Below are 23419 nucleotides of genomic sequence, written 5' to 3' on the forward strand. Positions count from 1 at the left end.
GCCCAAGCCTGTCCCACTTGCTTAGGCTGTGGGTTTCAAAAATATAGCCATAATCCAGAATGAAGCCAAAAGCTTGTCTGAACAGGTATTTTGACGTTGTCTACTCTCCCACATAAAGTTCCCAAGCCTTTAATGGGAAGAAAAGAAGGATTTCTTATCAAGTTCCTAAAGTTGACCTTCCTGTATACTGATAAATAGAAATTGTATAAGCTAGTAGATCCTGGTTTAGTGCAGTGGAAAGGAAGGTAGATGGTAATACACCAGCAATTCTGGACAGGGGATCCAACCAACAAGAGGGAGTAGGCATGGAGAAAAGGGTACTGAGGTCATGGAGGGGAGGCTTCTAGTCACACTCAAAGAAGTTCTTCAGCACATCTAGATTCAAAACAGAGGCTCAGGTATAAGAACCACACAAAAGTCCCACTTATCTGGGCATTGCAATGTAGTTTTTAAGAACATAGATTCAGAGGAAAGCAAACCCAGATCCAAACCTGGGGAGGAGGTTATCGAGAGGACATGACTGCTGGTTAACCGAAGAGTCAAACCCAGGCAGATGGAGGCCCCTCACCCTCTCCCCTGCCCTTGGAATGTCTGTTCCACCCGCCAGTCCCATAGCTGGAGCCGCTTTCAAGCCACAGCCTTGAAAGTGTAATGTGTTGTTGAGACCATCTGGACTAGATACATGACTGAACCCTATTCAAGGCTTCCATATAAACTTTTAAGATTCTGACAGGCAGATGCAGAGATCTACTCATCTTGTGGCATCCAAGACAAACCTCAAATGTATGTTCCCTTACTTAGTAAGCCTGCCACCTACCAATGTAGAGTGGTCTGCCTCTTTCATAACCATTCACATGTTTTGATTATTCAACAAGAGATTTTGAAGCTATATCGTGCTGGGAAAAATAATCTGTCAGATCTCTCTCTGTTCAAATCCTGATTTTGCTACTTACCAGTTAGGGAAAGTTATTTTAACCTCTCTGAAACCTTGCAAGGTTATGAAGATTAAACGGGTGATGAATCCATGTACCTGGTCATTAGGGTCTGTCTGCTATAACTTTCAGTAATAATAGCTATGTTCATCACTAATGTAGAATATTGAAGTTCTAAAATACAAATGGATGAAGAAGTTGATAAACATAGGTCCAGAGCAGAAAAATGACTTATCCAAAGTTATAGAATGTAAGGACTGGAACCAAGATCTCCAAACTCTAAGCCAAGTGTTTTTGCCTCTACATACACAGCGGTCTCCATTACATAGTATTTGAAGCACATTTGAACAGTGGAGGAGTATGCTGACAAGTTCCATGGAAACCAGTAGACTTGTAGTCAGAAATCGAAGTTAAAATCCAGTTCTGCCACATACAGACTGTGTGACCTTGTGAAAGCCGTGCAACTTCTATGACCCTCCTTACCCTCATCTTGTAAAATAGTGGTAATGACCCTTGCTTGCTTTCAGGAATGTTGTGAAGTTCAAATGAGATGAAAAAGGAAACTGTAAAGACCAGCATGTGTGTAAGGGATTTGTGTTTATAGTATATACTTTAAAATGGCCAGGGAGCATAATTTGCTTCATATCGGTTTATCAGTATTTTGAAAATGATTTATATGACCAGTTCTGCGTTGGGGCAGGGAATAGCAAATGGGATAAGAATTGTGCATTCCATCTTGTTTATGGTTTTCTTTGCTGTGCAAAAGCTTTTAAGTTTAATTAGGTCCCATTTGTTTATTTTTGTTTTTATTTTCATTACTCTAGGAAGTGGGTCAAAAAAGATCTTGCTGCGATTTTTATCAAAGAGTGTTCTGCCTATGTTTTCATCTAAGAGTTTTATAGTGTCTGGCCTTACATTTAGGTCTTTAACCTATTTTGAGTTTATTTTTGTGTATGGTGTTAAGGAGTGTTCTAATTTTATTCTTTTACATGTAGCTGTCCAGTTTTCCCAGCACCACTTATTGAAGAGACTGTCTTTTCTCCATTGTATATTCTTGCCTCCTTTGTCATAGATTAGGTGACCATAGGTGCATGGGTTTATATTTGGGCTTTCTGTCCTGTTACATTGATCTCCGAATGGGATAAAATATTTGCAAACAAAACAACTGACAAGGGATTAATCTCCAAAATATACAAACAGCTTGTGCAGCTCAATATCAAAAAAACCAAACAACCCAATCAAAAAATGGGTGGAACACCTAAATAGACTTTCTCCAAAGAAGACATACAGATGGCCAAGAGGCACATGAAAACATGCTCAGCATCACTAATTATTAGAGAAATGAAAATCAAAACTACAGTGAGGTACTACCTCACACTGGTCAGAATGGCTGTCATCAAAAAATCTACAAACAATAAATGCTGGAGAGGGTGTGGAGAAAAGGGAACCCTCTTACACTGTTGGTGGGAATGTAAATTGATACAGCCACTATGGAGAACAGGATGGAGGTTCCTTAAAAAACTAAAAATAGAACTACCGTATGACCCAACAATCCCACTACTGGGCATATACCTAAGAAAACCATAATTCAAAAAGACACATGCACCCCAATGTTCATTGCAGCTCTATTTACAATAGCCAGGACATGGAAGCAACCTAAATGTCCATCAACAGAGGAATGGATAAAGAAGATGTGGTACATATATACAATGGAATATTACTCAGCCATAAAAAGGAACGAAATTGTGCCATTTACAGAGATGTGGATGGACCTAGAGACTGTCATACAGAGTGAAGTACGTCAGAAAGAGAAAAACGAATATCATGTATTAACACATATATGTGGAATTTAGTAAAATGGTACAGATGAACCTATCTGCAAAGCAGAAATATAGACACAGAAGTAGAGAACAAACATATGGACGCCAAGGGGGGGCAGTGGGATGGATTGGGAGATTGGGATTGACTACTATGTATGAAGTAGATGGCTGGTGAGGGCCTACGGTATAGCACAGGGGGAAACAAAAAAGAAGGTACAATCTCTTTGCAGGACATATATTAAGTTAACTTTAAAAATGCATTCCAATATACATGAGGTGCAGACAAATACTGTTTGATTCCACTTGTACGAGGTATCTAGAATAGTCAAATTCATAGAGTCAGAAAGTACATTGGCAGATGCCAGGGGCCAGGGGTGGGGGTGATGGGGAGGGGGAATGGGGAGTTAGTGTTTAATGGGGACACAGTTTCAGTTTAGGAAGGTGAAAAATTCAGGAGATGGATGATGGTGAGAGTTGCACAACAATGTGATTGTACTTAGTGCCACTGAACTGTACAGTTAAATATGGTTAAAATAGTATGTTTCATATTATGTGACTTTTACCACAATTAAAAAAGAAAAAGAATTGTGCATTCCAGCAAGGTGGGTGCATGTGTGGATATCTCTGACAAGTATTGTTCTAGCCAGAATAAACCTGAGGATTCCAGCTGGCTGAGGTTCTCCGTGCATTCATCTTCAACGGAACTAAGTTCAATATCCAAAAGTAATTAAAGTGATTCAATTTTTTTTTTTAAGATTTTATTTTTACTTATTTATTTATTTATTTAGGCTGCGCCGGTCTTAGTTGCAGCATGCAGGATTTTTTAGTTGTGGCACATGGGATCTTTTAGCTGCAGCATGTGAACTCTTAGTTGTGGCATGTGGGATCTAGTTCCCTGACCAGGGATCGGCTCTGGCCCCCTGCATTGGGAGTGTGGAATCTTAACCACTGGACCCCCAGGGAAGTCCTGAAAGTGATTCGATCTTTACTTGAATCTCTTGGCAAACATCAACAGGAATGTAATTCATACTTAGTCCATCTACAGTCCTGCTCTGTCCCTGTTCCTCCCAATCTTCACATCTCTCACACTCTGCAGGTACCTCAATCCTCCACGAAACTCATCTTGATAAAAATAAAAAACAAAACAAAACTAAGCCTTAGTAACTCTTTGTTTTTCTTCTCTTATCCTTTAGCCTCTATATTTTATGCTCTTGAGTTAAGTATTTGCCTTTCTCTCTCTTCACTTCTCCATTTGTCTCTCTTCTCGTTTGCCAATTCTACGTCAAAAATGGGCCAGAAGCAGAACTGGAGCACGCTGAATCTGTCTTTTGAAGTTGAGGGATTGAGGTGTAGTGAAAAACCCAGAATAAGGCAGAATTTTCTTTAATACAGTGGGAAAGGGTGAAAGATAATGAACACATGAATTAATACATACAGAGTTTAAATTTATTATAGTTTGTTTTCATCTCTCCAAGGGAATGACTGAATTCATAGTGCAGATATGGGGATGTAAATGTCGTATGAGACCCAGACGTAGGGTATTTAGTTGCAAGAAGTTGCTTATTTTTTGGTTAACATTCATAAAGGTTTTTCCTTCATATTTTCTTCAAGCATTTAATTGCCTCTCTTGTGCCTAAATTGGTGCTACTGACCAAACCACCTATCTAATCTTCTTATTTTTTATTTTACTTTTACTCTCTTAGTAACTTTCAAATATGCAATACAATATTATTATTTATAGTCACCTTGTACATTACATCCCCATGACTTATTTACTCTCCTTAAAAACTAACTTAAATTCTTGCCCTTGGAGGAAAAATGCCTTTGTTGAAAATACTGACTCACCACCGGGGGCCTCATTTTGAGTTGCTTGTACTTTTCACGAGAGGGCTTAGCCGAACAAGCCATGATGCATTGCTAAGCATCACCTTGTGCATAAATAATGAGCTATGCTGGTGTAGCTGGTATGTTACAACAGTGTTCGGGCCATAATTCTTGGATTCAAATTCTTACTCTGCCATGAATTAGCTGGGTGATGTGGGCAAGCTACTTAACCTTTGTCTCAGTTTCCTCTGTAAAAGGGGATATTCTACCAATCCTATGGTACCTGGTATTATAGTAATCACAGAGAGCTGCAAGTAGGATGTCTTTGTATACCACGGTTTGAAAACATTATCAAATAAAACTAGATTGCTAGATAAGAGCAATCATAATAGCAAGTATTAATAATATTATTAATAAGATAATAATAGCTAGCATTTACTGAATGCCTGCTTGTGGCAGATGCTGAACTATTTTATTTACTCTTCACAACAGTCCTTTGTATTGAATACTCTTAGTATGCTCAATTCACAGATGAGAGAACTGAGACTGAGTAACTGATGTGTCCAGAGTTACACATCTAAGGAAAGGCAGAGTTGAAATCAAATCCAAGTCTGATGTTACAACGTGTCATCTTAGCCATTCTAAGATATTGTGACAGGGGTAGGAAAGGAAATAATATTTACAGGGAGAAGTCTGTGTGTGTGTGTGTGTGTGTGTGTGTGTGTGTGTGTGTGTATGCATTACACACAAAGGAAGGAAGAGGAAGGGGTATGGTGGAGGTATGGTCTTTGTCTTCAAATTGCTGAACAGTTGTCATAGGGGAAGGAATCTCATGTTTTTTTTCCAAATGACTCCAAATGTTATAATATTTTAGATGAACAAATTTCTGCCCATTTATACAGAATAATTGTCTAATAGCCAGAGTTGCCCAAATATGGAATCATCTGCCCTTGGAAATAATGTCTTCATTAGTTGGCTTTCTTAAGCAGAGTCTGCTGATAATTGGAAGAGGTAGTGTAGGGATTGTGTCTCACTAAGAGGAGCCATTAAGGTATTTTCAAATCTTAAAAGTCAACATTTCTATAGTACATTTCAAAATGCAATAATTTCTCTGGACCACAGTAGGCTTCATGGCAGAAGTAATCCTTCAGCTGGATTTGTGCAATAGATAGGACACTTTTGATTACAAGTACTAGAATAATAACTCTGAAGAAAAAAAAAAGTGAATTATAAGAATCAGGAGGTGTCTCAAGAAGTCCATAGGCAGAAGAAAGAATTGAAACTAGAGTCTGGAATGTCCTCTGTCTTCTCTCTCCATCCAGAATTTATGCTCCTGCCTATAGATTATATTTCTTTCTTCTTTAACTTTCTCTAGAACTGCTTCCTCTCAGTTCCTCTGTCCACTTGGCAGGTGGTAGATATCCATTTGATCATTTCTGAGCTGACATGTCACAGATGCTGCAATCTTTAAAAAAAGAAAAATCTTTCTTTTTGTTTCAATTTCAACTTCTTTGGTTATACACTTTTTTTATTGAGGTAAAGTTCATGTAATATAAAGTTAACCATTTTAAACCGTATAATTCAATGGCATTTAGTACTTACAGAGTAAAACCATCACCTCTGTTTAGTTCCAAAATATTTTCATCACCCCCAAAGAAACTTTTTACCCATTAAGTAGTCACTCCTCATCTCCCTGACTCCAGGCCCTGGCAGTCACTCATCTGCTGTCTGTCTCTATGGATGTACCCATTCTAGTTCATATAAATGGAATAATACAATATGTGAACTTTTGTATCTAGCTTCTTTCACTCAGCAAAGGTTTTCAAGGTTCATCCATGTTGTAGCATGTATTCCTTTTTATGGCTGAATAATTTCCATTGTATAGATATATCACTTTGGTTTCTCTACTCATCTGTTGATGGACATTGGTCTTGTTTCCACACTTTGGCTATTGTGAATAGTGCTGCAGTTTTTGTTTGAATACCTATTTTTAATTCTTTTGAGTATATCCTAGGAGTAGAATTGCTGGGCCATATGGTAATTTTATGTTTAACTTTTTGAGGAACTGCCAAACTGTTTTCCACAACGGCTGCACCATTTTACACTCCTATCCGCAATGTGTGAGGGTTCCGATTTTCTACATCCTTGCCAAAACTTATTTTCTTTCTTCTTTAAAAAATATAGCCATCCTAGTTGGTGTAAAAAGGTATCTCCTTGAAGTTTTGATTCTTATTTCCCTATAATTAATGATATGGATCTCCTTTTTAATGTTGTTTTTGGCCATTTGTATATCTTCTTTGGAGAAATAGCTTTCTAAGTCCATTGCCCATTTAAAAAAAATTGTGTGTTTATCTTTTTCTTGTTGAGTTATAACAGTTCTTTATATATTCTGATAATAGTCCCTTAGAGTTGAATCCCAACTCTGGCATTTGCCTCAGGCAAGTCACTAAACTCTTGTGAACTTTGTTTTCTCTTTTTAAAAATATAGAGAAAGGATACACATACATTATTCGTGTATGTGTATATATACATGTATGTGGAGAGAGAGAGAGAGAGAGAGAGCGATAGAAGGGATCTCTTCTCCCTGTATATATCTCTTCTCTATATATACGATTCATGTATATATATCTTACTCTCTATCTCGAGCTCTGTCTGTCTATTTGTTTATCTATCTATCTATCTATACCTAGGAGCAATGTTTTAGTTTTTGCTAATTCATTGTTTGCAATGACTTTTAGAACGTAAGTACCACAAATAACAAGAACAGACTGTATGATTTGCAAATATTTTCTCCCATTTGTTATGTTGTCTTTTCACTTTCTTAATAGTATCATTTGTTGACCTAAAATAAATAGACTGTCAGATATTTCTCCAGCAAAAATGGGTTTATTTGGGATCAGAAAGAATTGCAATTTGGGGTCTGCAACCAGAGCCACTGCAAGTCCCTACAGAGCAAGGGAAAAAGAATTCTTTTAAAGAAAGAAGTTGGGAGGGCTATAGTAAACAAAAAGTTCATAGCTTTTCATTGGCTGAGTCCTTGCCAGGAAAAAAGTCCTTCCAGCTGGGCTCTTGTTGCAGGGCATGAGAGCTCCTCCTTCTGGTCTCCTGACTATTTAATTGATTTTTTTGTTTATTAATTTTTTTTTACATTTCCCATTTTGATCAAGATCTTTCTCTGAAGCATCACTGATCAAGAGACAGGTTTTACATTTTTAGTCGCTTTTTCTCTCTCATGCCAAGAAGGACCTTTCTTAGGCATAGTATCTCATGTTGGTGCACAGATTGGAAACCTATTGAGGTCACATATGAGTAACTAGGAAGGGTAGGAGGGAGAACTCTCAGTAAAAACTCTCTACTTTTTATCTAAAGTCCATATGTTATCAAGATCATAGATATTGGAGATCATCTAAAACATTAGGTCATCATCAAAGGTTTGGTGACAAATTTCCAACAGGTCTGGTCTGGCTATCTTGGGAAAGTGGTCTCATCAAATGTTGTCTGCTTCAATTCAAGGAAATCTTTGCTTTCAGGTTGCCGGATGACATGCAAGTCTAGTCAGGCTTCAGTGCTTTCTTAAGGAGTGAATCCAAGAGTCTATTCCCTGGAATTTGGAGGCATGAGGGTTGTTAGCAGGACCTGATAAGGGCCTTTCCAGTAAGGTTGAAGAGAGTCTTTCTGGAGGTGTTTTTTCCAATAGATGAAATCTCCAGGTTGCAAGGTGTGATACTTAAGGTCTTTATCTCCTGAGAGTGCACTCTGAAAAGACTGCTCTACTAGAACATGATTATTTTTAATAGAAGCAATTAGACGTTTCCAATAGTGGAGTATCTCTCCTTTTATCAGTTGTAGGTCACAAGAGGCAGGGACCAAGTGCATTGGATGTCCTGTGACTATCTCAAAGGGAGAGAGCTTATGAGTTCCAAAAGAGGTGGATCTAAGATTTAGAAGGACCAATGGCAATGCTTTTGGTCAGGGTATTTGGAGGGCCTTTACAAATTTTGCCCGCTGAGTCTTAATAATGACATTATTGTGTTCAGCTAAACCAGAGGATTGAGGGCACAGTGGAAGTGTAAAACCGGTCAAATAATGTTGACTTGTTGAATACCTGACCAGTAAAATAGGTTCCTTGAACACTATAGAGTTTAAGAGGAGTTCTTCAGGTAAGGATAATCTTTTCCAAAAGGACTTTAACCACAGAAGAGGCAGTAGTCTATTTGCAAGGGAAGGCTTCAGTCCAGTGTGAAAGCATACAGACCATGACTAAAACATATTTATATCCGTGAGATGGAGGAAGTTGTAAGAAATGCATTTGCCAGACCATGAATGGTCCATTAGGCAGTTTAGCATGTCAGGGAGCAGTACCAACATGCTTCCCTGGGTTGTACTTTGGACAAGTGGGACAAGTAAGGAGGGCACTTTTTGCAGCTTTGTTCATGTTTCCCTACCAATATTGATTCATGAATTCTATTATTTTGTCAGTAGACCAATGGTTTAATGCATGTAGAGTGGTTAGAAGTGGTAATTTTAGAGTCTCCAGCAGGACTGAATTGTTATTTGGCCCAAACCAGAGCTTTTTCTTTGTATCAAACCAAAAGTTGTTGAATTTCCAATCTTGGTTTTTTTCTTTTCTGAGGCCAATTGTTGGGCTTCTCTAGTCAATTTTTCTAAGTTATCATTTGGGGAAATATCCCTCTGGACCATTGCAGAGTTTTGGCTGCTGTCGGTCCCTTTAAGGTCAGCATTCTTTGCAGAAACATCAGCTAGGTGATTTCCTTTAGCTTCCAGAGATCCAAATTTAGAATGCCTTGGAATCTTCATAATAGCAAAAGTGACAGGTAAAATATTGTATCTAAAAATTCCTGAACATAGGGGCCATTTAAAATTTTATTTCTGTTGGAAGTAAGGAAGCCATATTGTTCTCACAACATTCCAAAACCATGAGCTGCTCCAAAAGCATATCTACTGTAAGTAAAATATTGGCAGTTTTGCCCTTAACTAAAGTGAAAGCCCATGTAAAAGCATATAATTCAACCTGTTGGGCTGAAGTAGCCATAGGTAAAGATGCTGTCTCAACAATATCAAAAGGAGTGGCAATAGCATATTAATTATCATTGTCATATTTTTAAATAACAACCATCAGTAAATCATGAGAAGTCAGTGTTACCATAAGGTATTTCCTGCAGATCATCATTAGGAGTAAGGAAGTGATCCATCAGCATTAAGCAGTTGTGAGGGACTTTGTTGGTGACAGAGGGGAGAAGAGTAGCAGGGTTAATGTTATTACAATGTTATTATTAAAAGAGTTATGTGAGCATCAGTTTGAAAAAGGACTTCATAGGAGGTGAGGTGACTGGTTGAGAAATATTGAGTGTGATGGGAGTTTAGGAGCCTTCTACTGCATGAGGTACAAAAATGGTTAAAGGAGATCACACAAAGATTTTCTCAGTGGTCTTAACCAAAAGGGCAGTGGCAATGATGGCTCTAGGGCAAGGAGGTTATCTCCATGCCACAGGGTCCAGTTGTTTGTTATGGGTCGATAGAGGTCCCCGTGTTTTTGATGAGTATTCCAAATGCATTCCAATTCTTTTTATTTATATACAAAAAGGAAAAAGGTAATCTGATAATTGGCATGCTCAAGGGCAGGTGGGTTCACCAAACTCTTCTTTAAAGCCTTAAAGGTGATGTCAACTGGTTCGTTCCATAAAATTGTGTTGGCACTGTTGTTCTTTAGTAAAACACAGAGGTTTGGCCATAGAGAGAAATTTGGAATCCAGTTCCAGCGATAACCAACGAGCCTGAGAAAACTTCACAGTTGGTGCTTAGTTTGGGGGTTTGGGAAACTTAGGACACCATGCAATCTAGGTGAAGTCCTTGTTCTGATAACAGATGCCATAAATATAAAACCTAGGTTTGGGCAAACTGCAGCTATTCCTTGGTGATCTTATGTCCTTTTAAGGCTAAAAGCTTTACCAAGTGGATACTGTCTCTGTGAGAAGGCTTGAGAATGAAAGTGAAGAAGTAAATCATCCACATATTACAAAAAGTAGAACCTCTAGGGAACTTTATTTCATCCAGATCAGCCTTCAGGATTTGTGAGAAATAAGGACTCTCAGTAAAACCCTGAGGTGTTACTGTCCAGGTGAATTGTTTTTCTTCCCAAGTGAAGGCAAAAAGGTATTGGCTACCTTCATCAACTGGAATACTAAAGAATGCACTGCATACATCAATTATACTAAGGACTTTTCTTCCAGTGGGAATGGATGTTAATAACATATGAAGGTTAGGAACGACAGGGTATCGAGGGATAACAATGATGTTTATAGCTCAGAGGTCCTGAACAAACCTGCACCCCTGGCCCTTAGGTTTTCTCACTGTTGTGAGAGTATTACAGGGACTAGTACCAAGGATAATGAGGTCTTGAGCCTTATAATCTTCTACTATGGGCTTTATGCTTTGAAGGGCTTCTTAACTCATAGGGCATTGATTCATTATGGGGAGAGCTTTTGAGGGATCTATCTGAATCTTGATGGGAGATGTGCTATGAATTTTGCCAATATCAATTGGAGATTTTGCCCATAAGAAAGGTAGTTGTTGATTCAATAGAGACACGTGGTCAGTGTTTCCAGAATGAGCTCTAGTATAGTCAGAAATGGAGAAAATAAAGATGTAAAAGCATCATTTAATTCATCTGGTTGGCTGCTTTGATTTTTTACTGTCAAATTCTAGACTTATTTTCCCTGTTTGGGAGAAAGAAATTCCAGCATGATATTTCTCTAAGAAGTCTGTGCCTATAAATGGATAAGGGCAGCGGGACTAAAGAGAGAAGGGTATGTATCTCTCAAGGGGCCTAAACAAAAGACAACAGGTTCATGGGCAGGAACCTCTTAAGGTTCATTAGAGATCCTCTGTATTTGTGTTATTTTAGTACTCCAAGGCAGGGGCTGCTTTATTATAGTGGGGTTGAGCACCAAGAGTGTGGCTTTGGTGTCAGTTAGAACTGGAAGAGATTCATCCCTAATCTGGAAAAATGTTTCTCCAAGCTGATGAATAGAAGGGAATGGGGAAAGCCCTGTCATTTAAAACTGGGAGGATGTTAGAAAGGCTGAAGGCACCTGAAGTGCTTAAACTTGTAACAATCTTTTTTTCCATTGTTCTGGCTCTTTGCAATAATAGCAGAAACCAAGAGGGTTTTGATATTTTTTAGGGATCTTCATTTGCTGAAGTTGAAGGTTAAGAATTTTATCTGTCCTGATGGATGCATAAAGGTGTGGTATATATATACACACACGCATATATAATATATATACATATACAATATGTATATATAATTTATAATATAATATATGTAATAATACATATAATATGTATCATATATAATGGAATACTACTCAGCCATAAAAAAGAATGAAATACTGTCATTTGCAGCAACATGGATGAACCTAGAGCTTATCATACTAAGTGAAGTAAGTCAGACAGAGAAAGACAAATACAATATGATATCACTTATATGTGGAATCCAAAATATGATCCAAACAACTTATTTACAAAACAGAAACAGACTCACAGACATAGCAAACAAACTTACGGTTACCAAAGGGGAACAGGGGGGATAAATTAGGAGTTTGGGATTAGTAGATATAAACTACTCTATATAAAATAGATAAACAACAAGGTCCTACCGTATAGCACAGGGAACTATGTTTGATGACTTGTAATAACCTATAATGAAAAAGAATATATATATACATATATGTATAACTTAATCACTTTGCTCTATGCTAGAAACTGACACAACATTGTAAATCAGCTATATTTCAATTTTTAAAAAATCCTAAAAAAGAAATAGAGAATTTTAGCTGTCTTCCTTTGAGGTGAATCATCCACAGTGAGAGAGAGCTGGTTTGTCAGATTAACTAAATCTGGAGTGGACATAGTTTCCCATTCCATCCTGGTTGTTCTTACTAGAAGGGCAAGGTCCTGGTTCAGCCCATGAATAACCCATTTTGACATAAAGTTAAAAGCTACCTGGGTGGAATCAACATCTGAAGGAAGACCAGAATTTTCTTTAAAATTAATCTGAAGTTGATTGTAATAGTCACGACAAGATGTATCAGAATTTATGTGCAAGCCTGAATTTTGGTCCAATCAGTAGGCTTTGGAAACGCCCTGAAAATTACTGGATGAAGTCTCCCACCCATTGCCTGAGCCTAGTCGTATAATAAGTTAGCAGGCTGGTCTCCCAGTTGTAATTTTAGAGACTTTTCAGAATGTTCCCAATTAGTGATTTTCATCCAATGCTGAGCTGGCCTTCATTGACAAGCATATGAACTAGCTGACATAAATCAGAGAAACCAGGTTGATAGGTCTGAATGACTGCATTAAATTCCTCAGCACATCGGCGAGGATCTTCAGTTACTTTGGGAAAATCTTTGACTGTGGCTCACAGTTTAGCTTTAGTCCAGGAAATATAAGAAATTAAGGGTTTGTCTCTGGATCCTCAGAAAGCTTAATTTTAAAGGGACACATTCTGATAAGTTCAGAGGCAAAGGAAGTGAGGTCAGTTTCTGAGAAAAAAGGAAGTTCAGTGAGAGAATGCGATGGGGGAACTGAGGGTATAGGGCTGTAGGTGGCCTAGAAAGAAAGGAGGAGGATGGCGTTAGAGGCAGGGCTTGGGCACAAGGAATGGAGGGAGAGACACGACGGCCCTGGAGGAAGAACCAGGGGCGAAGGAGCCAAGGAGGAAGGGCCTGTGGCTTTTGGGGCCATTTTCACTTTCTTTAATCCTTTCTTTGCGTCAGTTAATCTTAAAATCTTATTTTGCAGAGAGGCAATTTTAGGCTCCTGATAAAGTTTGGAATCCTCAAAATACAAATCGAAATAGACATTCTATTTAGTTTGAGACATTTTAGAGCTATGGTAGTCCAGTTTATTTTTAAGAAGAGTAAGTTTGGGGATTTCAAAATTCCTCTTAATGGCCACTGATATTCCAAATTGCCTTTGGTTATGTTGGCTCCTTTAGTTGGAAACGCACTTGAGGAAAGACTGTGGTTTTTAAACATAAAATCAGCTCAAATCCCTGTAGGGGAGTGCCCTCAAAATACTTAGATTACTGCGGTCCCATTCTCATAAGTTTTTCTCTAGAGTTAACAGAATAATTTTCAAACCATCTAAACAGTTTTCAGCTCAAACAGCTTATAGCTCAAACAGTTCAAATATCTCTAACAACCTGTAGGCCTAATACCAGCCATTTCTAAGAGAACAGTCTGGTCCTAGAGGAACCTAGCTGAAGCCTTCTCAGCTCAGTTCCCATAGAACAGCCCTCATTCCAAAAAAAAAAAAAAAAAAAAAATGGCCAAAGGCTGAACCAGTCCCAACTGGAACAATCTGATTTCAAATCAGATTGAAGTGCCAAATGAGCACACACATATAGAACAAGGCCTTAACTAGAAAAGATGAAACCTTAAAACAGATCTCAAACAAACCCTAGAGAACTTCAAAATGCAAAGAGGGGGCAAGCTTGGATCCAGGAGAAAGACATACCTTTAAACCCCACGGTCAGGGAGAAAAGCAATGAGCAACAATGGGCTCAGTGCGGGTACTGCACCTGTTTCTCACCAGCTCTGGAGTCATTGGGGGGGTCTTCTCTAAATTCCTGTATGTGCCACCAAAATGTTGACCTGAAATAAACAGACTGCCAGCTATTTCTCCAGTAAAAATGGGCTTATTTGGGATTAGAATTGCAATTTGGCGCCTGCAACCATGGCTATCAAGCCACATGCAAGTCCCTACACAGCAAGGAGAGAAGAACCCCTTTATAGAGGGGAAAAGGAAGTTGGGAGGGCTGTAGTAAACAAAGAGTCCATGGATTTTCATTGACTGAGTTGTTGCCAGGAAAGAAGAAGAGTCTTTCTACTTTGTGTTGGTCTCTGCTATCGTTGCAGGGCATGAGAACTCCCCGTTCTGGTCTCCCAACTCCATTTAACTGAGGATTTGGTTTATTAAATTTTTATACCTTTGATACATAAAAGTTTTTAATTTTGATGAAGACTAATTTAATGTTTGTTTTGTGGCTTATGCCTCCAATTCTAACTTTTGAGGGGAGGTGACTTTGCTTAGTTCAATCATAGGGGAAGCTACGGTGCTTAGATGTGTGGGATTCCATTCATTGATAAGTGGTGGCAGAAGCACTTAGGAGAGAAGGTTAACTGATGTACCCAGTGTTAACACAGCTAGTAAAGAGCAGAGTTGAGACTTATACCTGATGTTAAAACCAGTAATCTTACCTTAAAAATCTCTCCAAATGACCTTCGGCTATCTAAGGTAATAAAGGAACTGAATGTGAAAAAAAAATAAAATAAATAAAACCAGTAATCTTCACTTCTCTAATTATGCAGAGAAGAAATTATTATGGTGAACTCAAGATGATCAACTTTCTCTCAAAGAGTGGGTAGCATTTAGATAGAGAGGAGAAAGGAAGAACTTTTCTTTGTAAGGGAATCTTGTTTGTAGACTTATTCGAATAGAGCAGATCAGTATGAAAAAGGAATGACAAACCCTAGCACTACCTCAACTTCTTTGTTCCATGCATTTCACCCTAATGCCTTAGGCCTTATTAGATGTCCCCAATACTTAGCAGGGTTGCTGTTATCACTAATTATGGACACAAGAGGGTGCTAAAAGATCTCTCTTCTGGTTCTTTAGGCCCGGGTGTAGAACGTTCTCTTTCCTTTAATGCTCATTCCATTTTCAGAAAAGAACTTTGATGACAAAACTCAGGAAAGACTTAATAGAAATAATGAAAATACAGCATAATATCAAATGTTTAGATTTCAAGGTTAACTGAAGTATAGTTCCAGTGTCGCTGATTATTTTGTACCATTTTAGATGAATGTAATAGAATTTCAAAGCTAGAAAGAACATTTGAGATTATCTTTCCTTTTTTCCTTCCTGCTCCCCTCCCTCCCGCCACCCCTTCCTTCCTTCCTTCTTCCTTCCAGGGACACTTTATTAAATAGAATCTTTTCAGTTTGGAAAAAATAAGCAAAATATAAGCAGAACTGTTCTTCTTGAAATGGAGGTAAGATGCTGAAGCCCAGTCTCTGATCTTACCTTTGCCACCATGACAGGCCCGGAGGCATTTCTGTTAACCCCAAGGTATCACATAAAAGAGCTTGTAAAATCATTGCTGAAAGTCAGGTGGTTGGCAAACTGCATTCTTGAATCAAATCCTGCCCCCTGCCTGTTTTTGCACAGCCTGTGAGCTAGTTTTTACATTTTTTAATAACAGGGAAAAAGTCAAAAGAAGAATTTATAATGCATGAAAATTATATGAAATTCAATTTCAGTGTCCATAAATAAGGTTTTATTGGAACACAGTGATGTTCATTCATATATATATTGCCCAAGGTTGTTTTTAATGCAATAATTGAAGAGTTGAGTAGTTGCAACGGACACTGTATCTCAGTTTCTTTAATAGATGTAAAATGATATAAGGTAATAATTATAATAAAGTATTGTTAGATTTGTAACAGATATGATATAATATGTATAACATAATAGCACAAAAATGGGAAAGAGGGAATAGAGCTATATAAGAGTAACATTTCTATCTCACTTTGATTACATTAGTATAAATCTAAAGTAAGTTGTGATAAATTAAAATATATATAGTAAGCCCTAGAGCAACCACTAAACAAACAATAAAAGAAACCCTAAAAATGGTAAAAAAAAAAAAAAATCAGTAAAGGAATTAAAATGTTACACTACCAAATATTTACTTAATGCAAAAGAAAGCAGTAAAGTAAGAATACAGGAACAAAAGGATATAAACAAATAGAAAAAAAATAATTCATATAAATTCAACTATATCAATAATAACATTAAATGTGAATGGATTAAACAATCCAGTCAAAAGGCAGAGATGTCAGACTGGATTAGAAAACAAGATCCAACTACATTCTGTCTACAGGAGACACCTTTAGATTCAAAGATATGAATAGGTTAAAAGTAAAAGGATGGAAAAAGATGTAATATGCAAACAGCAACCATAAAAGCTGGAGTGGCTATACTAATATCAGACAGAATAGTCTTTAGGACAGAGTATATATGGACTGTAAAGCCTGAAGTGTTTACTATCCGGCCCTTTACAGAAAAAATTTGCTAACTCCTGTTCTAGATGCTTATGATGACTCACTGGGATACAGGAAAATATATTAAAGTTCTGACTACATTTTAGAAGTCTAATTATTTAGAAACTTTTTGTGTTATGTTTTATACTATATATAATATATTGGGGTTGAATGTATATTCTTTATAAATAAATAAAATAGACATAATTTCACGTGCATGTGCAGAAATGTTTTTCTGATCGAAGTGTATAATCAAGTACTTTTGGAAACCACTCTAGTCTAACTGTATTGTTTTACTTGGGGGAAAAATAAAATCCAGAGTGATGAAATGATTGTTCAAGATCCCAGAGCAAGTTATTGGCAGATAAGCTACAGGCTCCTTGCCCCTTTCACTGCCCACCCCATCTTTTGCTGTCCTCCAGCTTGGGGTTTCTGAAGTAAGGCTCACCTGTGGTGACTGCAGATTCTCTCTAGCACTAGACCTACTACTATGTAATACATTCACAAGCCTTTTTCCTAGTCTTTTAGTGAACCTTGGTATGTGCTGGCCATGTGAGTGCTCTTTGGGCTCAAGCAAGAGGTTGAGGCATACCCTAAATTCATCCCAAATATCTTCCCTGAGCTTGTACATATCTCATAGACATATGAAGTAGAAATCTGCACACATACTGCATGGTACAAATATCCTTTGATTTAGGAATGCGGTGTCAGACACAAGATAAGAAAAGTTTCTGTGGTTGACTTTGGACTTCACTAGTTGGGATGACACAGCTTATTTAGGAAAGTCACAAGTCAAGTGGGACACACACAAAAAAATTGTGCACATTCAAAAGGAGGTCCAGGATAATGAAAAATAAGAAACACCATGTCTGTGAAGAAGAGTAGAAGAAACTGGGTGGTAACTTTGCTCAAAGATGACTCAGGTGCCCAAATAATTATCTTCAAGTATCTTAGTGACTGTCCTGGAAAAGGAGGAACTTAGCTGTTTCATAAGCCCAGATCTAGGACCTATGGTAGAATTTGCTGGGATTTAGGCTTGGGTTCACTAGCTGGAGATGTCCAATGATGAACTGGGTGTCATATAGACTTTGACATCAGAGAGAAGTGAGAATAATTCCTGGCTTCATCTCTTATTGCCTATTTGACCCTGGGGATTATGGTTATGGAGAAGAATAATATATTGCAATATTGTATGTATAGCCCTCTTTTTTCCCTCTCCTACATGTCCTTGAACCTCATGCAGCCAACTGCCAGTTTATACTGTCAGGATTTTGAAATTCAAGGCTGAGAGAATAGTTTGAGAAAAGGGATTCTGAGTCTGGCTTTTAGAATCTAAGGCCAGAATGTCTGGAAGGAAGTAGAACACAAAGTATACGCTGAAATCGTAGGTTTGGAACTATAAAGTAGGAGTTACGCAGCACTGCCCGCTAAGACCAAAAAACAATTCCATGGGCTGGAAGTTAATGTGTGGAGGAAAGACAATGTTGAGGGAGGAGATTGGTGGAGTCTAGCCTGCCTGGGACTCAACATACCTAAGGGAACCAGGGGGAGAGCTGTGGAACTGGCACTAAGACTCATCAACTACCAATAGAGAGACACCATCTATCACAAGGTGGGAGTCAGATCATTAATGGATATCATGGGATCACATTAGGCATTTGGACCAGTGTTGTGAATCGTCAATGCCATACAGCTGTCCTCATTACATCTTGTAAAGACCTCCTAATGAAACACTAGCAGAGTGCTGGTCATTGTCCTATGAGAGTTGCAGCTCTTTGGGACCAAAATTTTGCTCAGCTCTCTTCTACTTTCCCTGTGTGGAAACAACTCTTATTCACTAGGTATATTCTAAGGTGTTGCTTTGATGACAGGATGTCTCCTGAACACCTGTAGGAGGAGAGATCGTGTGGAAGGGAATCCTCACATCGGCACCTTGGTAGGAATGAATAGAACTGGTTTGAGATCCTGCCTGCTCCAACCCAGCTGCATTAAAAACAGCAATTCCTGTTACATGTTAACCATACTTTTACCATTCCATGTGGTTACAGTTAACTTTCCTAGAACTTTTTTGCTGTTGTTGTAAATTATAACATTAATAATTATTTTATTAGTTTGCTCTGAGGTTAAATGAGATAATGCATAAAAATATTAGCACATTGATTGTCTTAGGATATGTTCAATAAATGGAAGCTGTTAGTATTATTCAAGAGGTGATGAGATCATAATCCCTTTAAGTGTTCTTATGAAACTGAGGGACCACTTGGTGTTTATGTGGTAAGGACATTAACATTTCTGAATGTGATAGTGGTCTCAGAGACTCATTTGTCAGTTTAGATCCAGTGTTTTTCTACCTGCTGTGCATGGGCTAGTACAGACTGGCTGTATAGCATAGCCTCAGATAGTGTTAAAATATACATAAGTCTGGGCCCAAATCCAGATAATCTGATTTAGTAGATCTAGAGAAAGGCTCAAGATTCTGTGTTATTAACAAGCAGTTTCCTTCTGGAGGCTCTAGGAGAGAATCCATTTCCTTGCCTTCTTCAGGTTCTAGAGGCTACCCACATTCTTTGGTTCACTGCCCTACATCACTCCAACTTCTCCATCCATTGACAAAGCTCCCTTTCTGACTCTGACCCTCCTACCTCCTTGTTATAAGGACCCTTATAATTACATTGGATCCTCCAGGATATTCTAGGGTTATCTTTCCATCTCAAGATTCTAAACTTAATCACATCTGCAAAGTCTCTTTTGCCATGTAAAGCAACATATTCACAGATTCTAGGGATTAGGATGTAGATACCTTTGGGGGGTCATTATTCTGAAAATCATAGAGGATAACATTTTATAGGACTGTCAGCTACACGAGAAATCCCTAGATGACTTCATTCATTCCCACCTAGTAAGTCCATGTGTTGGGGGATTTTTCTTCTACACTACCACCCCTCTAAGTATCTATATCTTTGGTATACAAGTGTCCTGGAAGGCTGATTTAGACTTGACAATTCTATATTTAGGCACACCCTAAAAATATGCAAAATTCCAATATAAATGTGGAAACTACTCTGGAGCAGCAGAATATCTTTACTTCTTTAGACTGTTGGTTCCCACAATGGACAGAAATGCTTTGAGTTCACTCTGGGGAAAACTGGTCTCTGAAATCTTAATGCAGAATTGGAATGCAGCCATGGAAGACCTTACATGGCTAAAAGAGACCATAGATAATAATTCTGTGAGTTTGCCACTGTAGTCTCTTCAGCAGCAAACATGCTCATTCATTGGTCTCTACAGTTTTCTTCAATCACCCCAAAGGACGTGATAACATTATTGATCTCTTCCTTTACCAGCCACAGTACCTTAATGCAATTCAGATGATGTGTCCACATATTCTCCTCTATTTGACCACAGCAGTCATAACAAACAAAGATGTTTGAAAACGCCGGCAGGTGCTAATGATCTGGTCAAAGTTATTCAACAGGATTCTTACACATATAAAAAACCCATTACAGAGTTTGTTGAGTGCTTATATGTTAATTTTGACTTTTATGGGGCTCAGAAAAAGCTGAAGGACTATGACTCAGTGCTAGTGAATGATTTCTTCTCAGTGGCTTGTCCCGAAGAGTCCATTGAAAATACCCGTCTCTTTGTACTTGAGACTTTTTGTTGCATTCATCAGTGTATCAACATTAACATGTTGGCAGATAAACTGAACATGACTCCAGAAGAAGCTGAAAGGTGGATTGTAAATTTGATTAGAAATGCAAGACTGGATGCCATGATTGATTCTAAATTAGGTCATGTGATTATGGGTGACCGTGCAGTCTCACCCTATCAGCAAGTGATTGAAAAGGCCAAAAGCCTTTCATTTAGAAGCCAGATGTTGGTCATGGATATTGAGAAGAAACATAATCAGAATAGTAGGTCAGAGGCTCCTAACTGGTCAACTCAGGACTTTGGCTTCTACTGAAGAACTGTGCAGAAAAAATATAAAAACTATAAAAGAAAGGTGAAATAATAAAACCGTTATATAAACATGAAACATTTTGGAAACAATTAACATAATGAGTATAAATTGTGGAGAATTTGAATAAAATTGGCTGTTTTTCATTAAAACAAAATACTTGACAATTCTAGGGTATGCTGGATGGGAACAGAACAATCTTAAGGGTCAAGGTATAAATGGCTATCACTCCTGCTTGATGATCAGTGTGCCAGATGCTAACTTCTGTCAAAGGAAGGAACTCATCATAGCTCCTCAGTCCAGTCAGCATATAAGACTCATGTTTGAAGGCAGTACCTTCTGTCCCTGGGCCCTAGCTACATATGATCATGCTCAGATGGACACTGGCCATTCCCTGGATATTGACTCAATACTGTTCTTATGGTCTCTCTGGCGACGTCTCCTCATTCTTCGTCCAACTGTCTTCTAAGTCTCTCTTATCTTTTTCTTCTCAGCCTTGGGAACCCATCCTTTGCCTTAAGGTAATTTTTCTCTTATCATTTATATCATCATCATAGCATATATTCTCTCAAAATCTCATGTGTCTGTAGCTGAGTCATAATATGTAGGTTGCTAAACTCAAAACCAGCAACCAACTCTCTTTGCTTTCTTCTGTCAGTTCGCCTCCAAGGCAATTATGGAGAATGCTTAGCTGATTGAATGTGGGAAGGAACAAGGAATGAAGCAAATTCTGGAAACAAACAATTAATATTTCAAAATATTATCCATCTTCATAATTTTTAATATTTGTTCCAACATTGAAATTCAAAGATACAATTCCTAAGTCCAAGGCTAGTGCTTGTTTCTACTAAACCACACCCCGTTGTGTTGCCTTTAGCTCATTCATTTCAATAACTTTTTCAACAACTCCAAGACCTTGGATTTCCAAATTGGCATATTTCCCCTTCACCAGGACACCTCCCACTCTTTCTAAATCTCCATTCTCACTGTGGTGAGAGCATCCTGCTCTCTAGCTCCTGAGAAAGGCTGAATAACAAGAGATCTGCACCACCCTCTCTTAAGCTGCTGGTCTGCCTTTTCACAATTTCAGCCAACTGTCTCTGACTCAGCTCTCTGTCTGCCAGGCAAAGGACTTGTAGAAAACATCTCCTACTCCTTCTCTTCTTCCAAGGAGTACAGGATTAACAGATTAGCATGTAGTACACCTCAGCACAGGGCAGCTCCTTTTCAGTTTGTTTGTCTGGTATTAAAATGGGATGGCAATTAGCTTAAGGTCTGAATGAGTTCCTTCCCACAGATACCTGCCCACCCTCTAATACCCAGGTACACAGCAAGAATGTGGACTCTGCTGGCTGTTCGACTGGTCCAGCTTCCTTAATGCAAGTGGCTGCTTGTCTAACTCTGTCTCACCATTCCAGCTCTTTTCTTTCAATATTATAATGAAATAATCAGTACAGAGAGGCAGCCAAGATTAGTGTGTAAGTTACTCTGTGTTTGCATCAGAAAAAATGTGGATGGAGTCCCAGTTCTGCTACTTACTAATTATGTGACCTTGGGCAAGTTATTTAACTTCCTCAGTCTTCTATCTGCTCCTCTGTAAAATGAGACTGAAGGCACCCACATCACTGGATTGCTAAAAGGATTAAATAAAATAAAAATAGGTAAAACACTTAATGTCATACCTGGTACATGTTGCTCCATAAATGGCAGTCATAGTTATATTTTATTTTATTTAATAAAGATGTGCTGAAAAATACCATGCTTGGTACTATGGAAGTAGGAAAAGAAGGAGACCTGGTCCCTGTCTGCAAAGAACATTGCAGACTAATGGGAGAGAGAAAATATCAAAGTAAGCAAAAGGAATGGGTGAAGGAGTGGTAAAGTTATGGGGAAAGAACTGAATGAAGATGAAGTTAGACCTATGCAGCATGGAGGAGGGTCCAGAGGGAAACTTCATTGCAAAGGTGTGGGAAAGTCTGCCTTGACATAAAGTTCCATCCTGCGGGCAACAGCCTTTCCCTATGTTTCTGAGATTCTCTTATTCAACAGTGCCATATCATGACCATGAACATGTATGCCTCTATTATTCTGTACTTTTTGGATACCCATGGGTGAGTTAGGGGTCTCTAGGAAAATGAACAAAGAAGCATTTCTTTCTTCCTCATCCACCTGTCTTTCCCTTAACCACTGTGATTGTCTGGGTCATCTTTAGAAAGCTTAGATTTTTTTTTTTTTTGACTGGATGGCAGTTCAGTCACAGGTAATTTCCTGGGCAGATTTTAGCCAACTCTAAAATTTTAAATGAAAATGAACTGAAGTGTATGTATGCCAAACTGAATGCATGTATGCCTTCTCTACACTAGATAAAGCATGCAGATTGTCTGAATGCCTGACCAGATTGTCATCACATGTGTGGGCTGAATAGTACATTGGGAATTGGCTGGGTCATTCTTCAACTGACTAGCTCAAAAGTTACAAAATTCTCCTGCTCCCCAAATGTCATAAGGAGGTAGTGGAGTACTAAAAAGAGGCTCAGAGCACCTGTATTCTAGTGTTAACCCAACGGTGATAATTGTATGTAACATCAGGCAAATTTTCTTGATTTCTTTCTCAATAAGCAAAATAGGTGAAATAACCCCTGCTGATGGCTCTGTAGAGCACGAATGTAATTTTCTTTTCAGAATGATACTTCTTATAAAATGGTAAGAAATGATAACTTCTGCTTGAACCACTTTACCCTGTTGTTGGGGAAATCAG

General features: G+C 38.3%; 1 pseudogene; it reads left to right on the forward strand.

Annotated features, from left to right (window-relative positions):
- Window positions 1-19732: 19732 nt before the first annotated feature.
- On the forward strand, window positions 19733-20668 carry LOC103014629 (eukaryotic translation initiation factor 3 subunit E-like; annotated as a pseudogene).
- The last annotated feature ends 2751 nt before the right edge of the window (window positions 20669-23419 follow it).

Source organism: Balaenoptera acutorostrata, chromosome 2 (genome assembly GCF_949987535.1).
Source record: "Balaenoptera acutorostrata chromosome 2, mBalAcu1.1, whole genome shotgun sequence".
NCBI lineage: Eukaryota > Metazoa > Chordata > Mammalia > Artiodactyla > Balaenopteridae > Balaenoptera > Balaenoptera acutorostrata.